This window comes from Talpa occidentalis, unplaced genomic scaffold, assembly GCF_014898055.3.
Source record: "Talpa occidentalis isolate TD23 unplaced genomic scaffold, MPIMG_talOcc4v2.1 talOcc4.18, whole genome shotgun sequence".
Lineage (NCBI taxonomy): Eukaryota > Metazoa > Chordata > Mammalia > Eulipotyphla > Talpidae > Talpa > Talpa occidentalis.
Window position 1 is genome coordinate 1615151 of NW_023601851.1, and position 9259 is coordinate 1624409.

General features: G+C 36.8%; 1 non-coding gene across 1 annotated transcript; it reads right to left on the reverse strand.

The window, feature by feature from the left end:
- Window positions 1-1999: 1999 nt before the first annotated feature.
- LOC119250909 (U6 spliceosomal RNA) lies at window positions 2000-2106 on the reverse strand. The gene has a single exon (XR_005126444.1). It is a non-coding gene; the product is annotated as a U6 spliceosomal RNA (small nuclear RNA).
- Between the last annotated feature and the right edge of the window lie 7153 nt (window positions 2107-9259).

Sequence of the window (9259 nt, forward strand, 5' to 3'; positions counted from 1 at the left end):
TTTGCATTTCCGTTTCAGAGAAGTTTCTTTTTAGCTCTTCTGCCCATGTTTTGACTGGATTATTTTCTTTGTTGTTGTTGAGTCTCATCAGCTCTTTACAGATTTTTGTGATCAGTCCTTTGTCATTAGTGTTATGTGCAAAATGTTCTCCCAGTCTGTGGGGTTTCTTTGTTTTTGTTATTGTCTCTTTTGCTGTGCGGAAGCTCTTTAATTGGATGTAGTCCCAGCTGTTTATCTTTGCCTTCACTATCACTGCTTTGGGTGATGTGTCTGTAAAGATGTCTTTGATGTGCGAATCACGTAGTGTTTTGCCTATATTTCCTTCTATGTATTTTATGGTTTCAGGTTTTATGTCTAGTTCTTTAATCCATTTTGAGTTGGTTTTTGTGTATGGTGTGAGGTAGTGGTCAAGCTTCATTCTTTTGCATGTAGCAGTCCAGTTTTCCCAGCAGCATTTATTGAACAGACTTTCTTTGCTCCAATGAATATTCTTTGCTCCTTTGTCAAAGATTAGTTGACCATAAATCTGTGGGTTTATTTCTGGATTTTCTATTTGATTCCATTGGTCTGTGTGTCTGTTCTTGTTCCAATACCATGCAGTTTTGATGATTATGTCTTTGTAGTATAGCCTGAAATCTGGGAGTGTGATGCCTCCATTCCCTTCTTTTTTACAGGAGAGCTTTGGCTATTCGGGATTTTTGGTGATTCCATATGAATTTCATCAATACTTGTTCTATTTCTTTGAAGAATAACATTGAAATTTTTTTGGAATAGCATTGAATTGGTATATTGCTTTTGGTAGGATGACCATTTTAATAATATTTATTCTTCCAATCCAGGGGATGTCTTTCCATTTCTTTGTATCTTCTTCTATTTCTTTTAACAGTGTTTTATAGTTTTCTTTGTAAAGGTCCTTTACCTCTTTTGTTAGATTTATTCCCAAGTATTTGATTTTTTTTGTTTCGATAATAAAGGAGATGGTTTTTTTCATTTCTTCTTCTTCAGATTTATTGTTTGTGTATAGGAAGGCTTCTGACTTTTGCATGTTGATTTTGTATCCTGCCACTTTGCTGAACTGATTGATGAGTTCAATTAGTTTTTCTATGGAGTTTTTGGGGTTCTCTGTGTATATTATCATATCATCTGCAAATAGTGATAGTTTGACTTCTTCTTTTCCTATTTGGATTCCTTGGATGTCTTTCTCTTGTCTTATTGCTCTGGCTAGGACTTCCAGTATTATATTGAAAAGCATTGGTGAGAGTGGACATCCTTATCTTGTTCCAGATCTTAATGGAAATGCTTTCGGCTTTCCACCATTGAGAATGATACTGGCTGTTGGCTTGTCATATATGGCCTTTATGATGTTGAGGTATGTTCCTTGTATCCCAAGAATTTCAAGGGCTTTTGTCATGAATGGGTGTTGCACTTTGTCGAAAGCTTTCTCGGCATCTATTGATATTATAATATGGTTTTTCTGTTTCTTTTTGTTGATGTGTTGGATAACATTGATTGATTTTCAGATGTTGAACCATCCTTGTGTCCCTGGAATGAATCCTATTTTGTCGTGGTGAATTATCTTATGGATACATTGTTGGATTCTGATAGCTAAAATTTTAGTGAGGATTTTTGCATCAGTGTTCATTAGGGAGATTGGCCTGTAGTTTTCCTTTTTTGTGTTGTCCTTATTTGGTTTTGGTATTAGTGTAATGTTGGCTTCATAGAACGTGTTTGGCATTGTCCCTTCCTTCTCAATTTTGGAAGAGTTTGTGAAGGATAGGCACTAATTCGTCTCTGAATGTTTGGTAGAATTCATTTGTAAATCCATCAGGTCCTGGGCTTTTGTTTTTGGGGAGGTTTTTGATTACCATTTCAATTTCGCTAATTGTAATTGGTCTGTTTAGGTGTTCTATTTCTTCTTTATCTATCTTTGGGTGATTGCAGAGTTGTAGGAATTTGTCCATCTCCTCTAGATTGTTGAACTTGTTTCCATATAACTGTTAAAAATATGGAACGCTTCATGAATTTGCGTGTCATCCTTGCGCAGGGGCCATGCTAATCTTCTCTGTATCGTTCCAATTTTAGTATATGTGCTGCCAAAGCGAGCACAATTTATGTCACATTTTACTTTTCCTATTTGTTTCAATATTGTTTTCATTCAGATTTAGAACTCATTTAGCCACTTTACCTTTAAGTTTTTCTGGATACACACATCCTCTTTATGAAATGTCTTCTTACGATTCTAATGTCAACTACAGGTGATCAATATAACCACAGCCGAATGAAGGATATAGAGCAAAGAACAGGGCATATCCCAGACAATTTTGGATCACTGCGTAGAGTACAATGAGTGACACTTAAAGAAATTTTCTGAAACAAAAAATACGCTAAGGAGAATGTTGATAAAATTTATAATTCTCTGGGCCTCCCCGGCAGCACATCGGGTTGAGTGAAGCACTCAGAGGCTGTTCACAGTCTCTGAGGTGCGGGTTCGATTCCCGGATGGCCAGGGAGATGCGCATATGGCACGGCAGACCTCTCCTGTAAAGCCCACTGCTCCCCTCATCAGTGTGTTTTCAGTAGATCTGCCTTCTCTGTCCCCCACTCTGTCTCTGGTGAATCCTCTCACCCTCCCATGCCTCTGGCCTGTACCCCAGCTATTGTATTTAAAAAAAAATCAATAAAAAATTATAATTCTCTACTTGCACGTTAATCCACTGTCTTTATTTAAACATCGGTGGGATATTTTTAACCACTTAACAAGACCATGAGGCAACAACCAGAAGTAGGAAGAGTTTCAAGCATTCAAATTAGATCAGAGTTTATGCAATATACTTGTACTGGTTTGGATTTTTCTTTATCTCTTTCCATGTAGCCCCTGTCAATTAAAGATTCTCTTCTCTTCTTCAGGTCACGAGGCTATAAAAATAAAGCAAATTGCTGAGATTAGTAATAACAAAAAAAGAGTATTAATTGAGCCCTCTCCCCTCAAACACACAGGACCAAATTATCAAGATTAAAAATGGGTAAACCAGGATAAATTAACTTGCTCAGTCAGGAACAGAGAAGACAGAAAAGAATCTAAGACTCAAGCCATTCATTTCAGATTAGAAAATCCATGCCTTTTAAATTGATATCCTAATTATTTAGGATACATGAAATTATAATTTCTCACTATTTAAAAGACAAAGTAGTGACAACAAATGACTTTGTTATTTCTAAAATCACAGATGAGAAAGTCTTCAAGTTTAAACTAAGAATCAAATCACATAACTGCAAAGTGTCATTAAGAGATCCACTTTTGAGTTCATTTAAGGAAAAATTAGCTAAAAACCGAGGTATAAAACCTCCTGGATTCTAATATTAAATATCATAAAGCTCATTATCAAGAGAGAAAGACAAACTGAAAAACAACATTATAATGACACAACTTTTTGTTGATAACTGTGAAGTGTTCAATTAAGTAGTGCAGTGCAAGTTTTAACTGTAATGTATGAAAGAGGCATGCAAATGAATTATTATGCAAGCACAGCCCCAGCTTTAAGATTGGGTAATGAGGCTATTTTTCCTTCTTGATTGCAGCCTTTTAAGACATTGTTATATTGACTGTTTTTGCTTATAAAACTCACACAATAATTTAATAATTTCAGTATACAGTAAACTGAATTTAATAATTTACAGTATACAGTAAACCGAAGGGTCTGAAACCCTGTATTTTACTAACACTGATAGCAAACAATGTTGACATACAATTTTTTTAATTTCAAATAGATAAAAATTGTTACTTAAAAATAATTTACAAACTTATATCCTTTAATTGTATACTCAGGGCCACAGGGTATTTCAGTATATCTGCTTACCTTCACTGTACATTTTAATTGGTTGTATAATTCTGGGAGAAGCACGTTGTGGTGAAGGTTTTTCCATATTGTCATAATTCGAACAACTGCAGCATCAATCTGATATCAATAGCATCGGTCTTGGAAAACCCTCTCTGTAGTGACGGTATGGTCTTGTATCTAAGGGGAAATGATCATACGTGAGACTTCACTAACACCGAAATTATGGATGGTTATAGATGGAAATTATGGTTTTTGAAAGATCAAATCTTGGTAGAAATTATTAAGTGACAGAAACATACATAATTCATTTCGGTCTAAGTGGAGAGCTATCATACGTTAAAAAGCTCTGCATCAAGTCATCCTCAATTTCTAGGCAGTGTACTTTTAAACAAAACACTGACAGGAAAAGAATAGGTTGCTATGACTTAAGATACTGAGTTCTTGCCAGCTAACTATACATGCCCTTTGGCCTTTAAAGTCACTCATTGTTTCACATTATTACATGTTTCAAGGATAAGATGTGATGCCAAGTAAAATTTTTCTTGCACACGTTTTAACCTTACTCCATTATTAGTCACTCTAGCTATTTAAGATAATGCTTTATTTTCCTGCTCCAAGTAAATGATTTTTAGAAACTTCTCTTGTTTTAACCTCTAGCAGTTCTAAGAAAATATGACTGCGAATTCTTTCAGAATGCCATCCCTATAACTGTAAAAGCTTTTCTGACTTCGAGCTTCCAACAATTTTCATCCTTTTTCCTATACTAATTCCTCTAATTGTCCTCCCAGTCACCTCAGAACCAAAACTTGAAACTTTTATCTTCTTCATTGCCTCCTTGGTTTCAATTCCAATTAAAGTTCCAAACAGGGCCTCCCCTGGTGGCACAGGCGGTTGAGCTCAGCACTGTGAAGCTGCCTGCAGCCTTTGCAGTGCTGGCTCGATCCCCGCTGGCCTGGGGTCCCACATGGCACAACAGACCTCTCCTGCCACACCCGCTGCTCCCCTCAGTAGTGTATTTCGTCAGTCTGCCTGTTCTGTTCCCCACTCTGGCTCTGGTGAATCCTCTCACCCTCCCACACATCTGGCCTGTACCCCAGATCTTGTATATATAAATAAAGAAATCTTTAAAAAAAAAGTTCCAAACAGTCTTAGATTAAGAGAGACTTAGTTTTATTTTTTCAGTGGTACCCAAATTCTTCACTGCTGTGTTGTCTTCTTATGCTTTCATCGGTATTTAATATTTCTCCTTAAATGTTTATTCAGTCCATTTCTTTGATTAACTCTATACCCTTTTTTTTCCAGTAAGACTTTACATCTATCTATTCATCATATTATAAAAAAAAAATCTTGGGCCTCCTCTGGTGATGCAGCGGTTGAGCACTGGTCTGCAAAGCTGCCCACAGCCTCTGCAGAGCCAGTTCGATCCCTGGCCACCAGAATGGTCCCACATGGCACGCAGATCTTTCTTGTGGCACTCTGCTCCCCTCAGTGGTGTATTTCGTCAGTCTGCCTATTCTGTTCCCAGCTCTGGCTCTGGTGAATCCTCTCACCCTCCTATGCTTCTGACTGTACCCAGTGCTTGCATAAAGAATTCTGGGAAAAGCAATGAAAGCAGAATAGATTAAATGGAAGAATGAATAAGTACTCTTGAAGACACAAAAATAAAAAGAACCAAAACAGAAAAGGAAAGAGAAGTACGAAGGAAAAAGACTGAAGAAAGACTTCAGGAACTATCTGACTCCATGAGGAAATAAACGAGTTATAGGAAAGGAAATATAAGAGTTATAGGATCCCAGAAGGAGAGGAGAGATATAGGAACAGAGAAAATATTCAAGAAAATAATTGAAGAGAACTTCCCAAACGTGAAGGAGGAGCTGAAAATTGGTTTACAAAGAAGCAAGAAGAACACCAAACTTCCATGATGAAAGGAAAAATACACCAAGACATATAATAGTAAAGCTCCCAAGAAGCTAAGACAAGGAAAAAATAATCAAGCTGACAAGAGGGAAGAAACAGATAACATTCAAAGGAAAGCCAATAAGGCTGACATCAGACTTCTCTGAAGAAACACTATGGGCAAAGAGAGAGTGGAGGGACATAGTCAACAGACTCCAAGAAAACAGATGCCAACCAAGAATACTCTATCGCACAAAGCTCTCCTTCCTCTATGAAGAAAGAATAAGGACCTTCCCGACAAAAACTCTGGAATTTCATTACGACTAAACCCCCACTCCAAAAATTACTTCAAGGAGTCCTAAACCCAGAACCTCAGAGGGACAAATAACAATGAAAGGCCAAAAAGACACAGAGTCGCTGGCTGGATTAAGTACAAAACCCAACCTTTTGCAGTCTCCAGGAAACACATTTAACTACAAAAGATAAAAATAGACTCAAAGTGAAAGGATGGAAAACAATCCTATAAGCAAATGGACCAAAAAAGAAAGCAGGAACAGCTATACTCATATCATATAAAAAAGATTTCAAACTTAAAAGGTAAAAAGAGACCCCAGCACTCACTACATTATGATCAAGGGGACATTACTTCAAGAAGAAATAATACTCATTAACATATACTCACCAAACAAAGGAGCACCAACATATATCACACAACTATTGTCATCTTTGAAAAAAGACATCAGAGAAAATACATATGTAGTGGGAGACTTCAACACACCACTATCAACAATGGAAGATCAATCAGACAAAAAATAAGTAAAGACAGAAAAGCTCCAAATAAAGACTAGAGCACTTGGGCTTAACAAACATCTATAGAACACTAAACCCCAAAAAATCTGAGTACACATTTTTCTCAAGCACACAGGGATCATTCTCCAGGATCGATCACATACTAGGACAAAAGACAAACATCAACAGATACACCAAGATTGAAATCATACCAACCATCTTTTCTGACCACGAAGGCATCAAACTAGAAACAAATGATAAAAAGAAGGCAAGGAACTCTCCTACCTCATGGAGATCGAAACACAACCTACTGGATGACCACTGGAATAATGAGGAGATCAAAGAAGAAGTTAAAAAATTCTTTGAATTGAATGACAAGGAGGACACCAATACCTAAATGTATGGGATGCAGCAAAAGCAGTAATAAGAGGAAAATATATAGCAATAGAAGCTCACATCAAGAAACAAGAAAGAACTGAGAGAAACAACCTAATCTCGAAGCTCAAAGATCTAGAAAAACAACAACAAAAAACCCCAAAACTAGTAGAAGAAAAGAAATAATAAAAACCAAAGCAGAAATAAATGAAATTGAAACTAAAAAAAAAAATCCAAAAGATCAATGAAACCAAGAGCTGGTTCTTCGAAAAAATAAATAAAATAGACAAACCCCTAGCCAGGCTCACAAGGGAAAAAAGGGAGAAAGCACAAATCAACAGGATCATAAATGAAAGAGAAGAAATCACAACAGACACAGCAATAATCAAAAGAATAATCAGAAACTACTATGAACAGTTATATGGAAACAAGTTCAACAATCTAGAGGAGATGGACAAATTCCTACAACTCTACAATAACCCAAAGCTAGATAAAGAAGAAATAGAACATTTAAACAGACCAATTACAAGCAGCGAAATTGAAATGGTAATCAAAAACCTCCCCAAAAAAAAAAGCCCAGGACCTGATGGATTTACAAATGAATTCTACCAAACATTCAAAGACGAATTAGTGCTTATCCTTCACAAACTCTTCCAAAAAATTGAGAAGGAAGGGACAATACCAAACACATTCTATGAAGCCAACATTACACTATTACCAAAACCGAACAAGGACAACACAAAAAAGGAAAACTACAGGCCAATCTCCCTAATGAACACTGATGCAAAAATCCTCAATAAAATTTTAAATCTTTTTTTTTAAGATTTTTGATTGACTGATTTATACAACCACTGGGTACAGTCAGAAGCGCAGGAGGGTGAGAGAATTCACCAGAGCCACAGGGTGAAGCAGAGCAGGCAGAAGGACCGAAGTACACTGCTGAGGGGAGCAGTGGGCAGCATGAAAGGTCTGCACGCCATGTGGGACCCTCCTCCGGGGGCCAGGGAGCAGCCAGGGATCGAACCAGCGCTGCAGAGACTAAGGGCATTTTCGCAACTCAGCGCTCAACTGCTGCGCCACCGGGGAGGCTCCTCAATAAAATTTTAGCTATCAGAATCCAACAATGTATCCATAAGGTAATTCACCACGACAAAGTAGGATTCATTCCAGGGACACAAGGATGGTTCAACATCTGAAAATCAATCAATGTTATCCAACACATCAACAAAAAGAAATATAAAGACCATATGATAATATCAATAGATGCTGAGAAAGCTTTCGACAAAGTGCAACACCCATTCATGATAAAAGCCCTTGAAATTCTTGGGTAACAAGGAACATACCTCAACATCATAAAGCCATCTATGACAAGCCAACAGCCAGTATCATTCTCAATGGTGAAAAGCTGAAAGCAATTCCATTAAGATCTGGAACAAGATAAGGATGTCCACTCTCACCAATGCTTTTCAATATAATACTGGAAGTCCTAGCCAGAGCAATAAGACAAGAGAAAGACATACAAGGAATCCAAATAGGAAAAGAAGAAGTCAAACTATCACTATTTGCAGATGATATGATAATATACATAGAGAACCCCAAAAACTCCACAGAAAAAACTAATTCAACTCATCAATCAGTTCAGTAAAGTGGCAGGATACAAAAGCAACACGCAAAAGTCAGTAGCCTTCCTATACACAAACAATAAATCTGAAGAAGAAGAAATCGAAAAAAAAAATCCCTTTTATTATCGAAACAAAAAAATCAAATACTTGGGAATAAATCTAACAAAGAGGTAAAGGACCTATACAAGGAAAACTGCAAAACACTGTTAAAAGAAATAGAAGAATACACAAAGACATGGAAAGACATCCCCTGCTTAAGGATTGGAAGAATAAATATTATTAAAATGGCCATCCTACCAAAAGCAATATACAGATTCAATGCTATTCCAAAAAAATTTCAATGACATTCTTCAAAGAAATAGAACAATTATTGTTCTATTCATATGGAATCACCAAAAACCCCGAATAGTAAAAGCTCTCCTAAAAAGAAAAGAAGGGAATGGAAGTATCACAATCCCAGACTTCAAACTGTAACTACAAAGCCATAATCATCAAAACTGCATGGTATTGGAACAAGAACAGACATACAGACCAATGAATGAATAGAAAATCCAGAAATAAACCCCAGATTTATGGTCAACTAATCTTTGACAAAGGAGCAAAGACTATGCATTGGAGCAAAGAAAGTCTGTTCAATAAATGGTGCTGGGAAAACTGGGCCGCTACATGCAAAAGAATGAAGCTTGACCACTACCTCACACCATACAACAAAACCAACTCAAAATGGATTAAAGAACT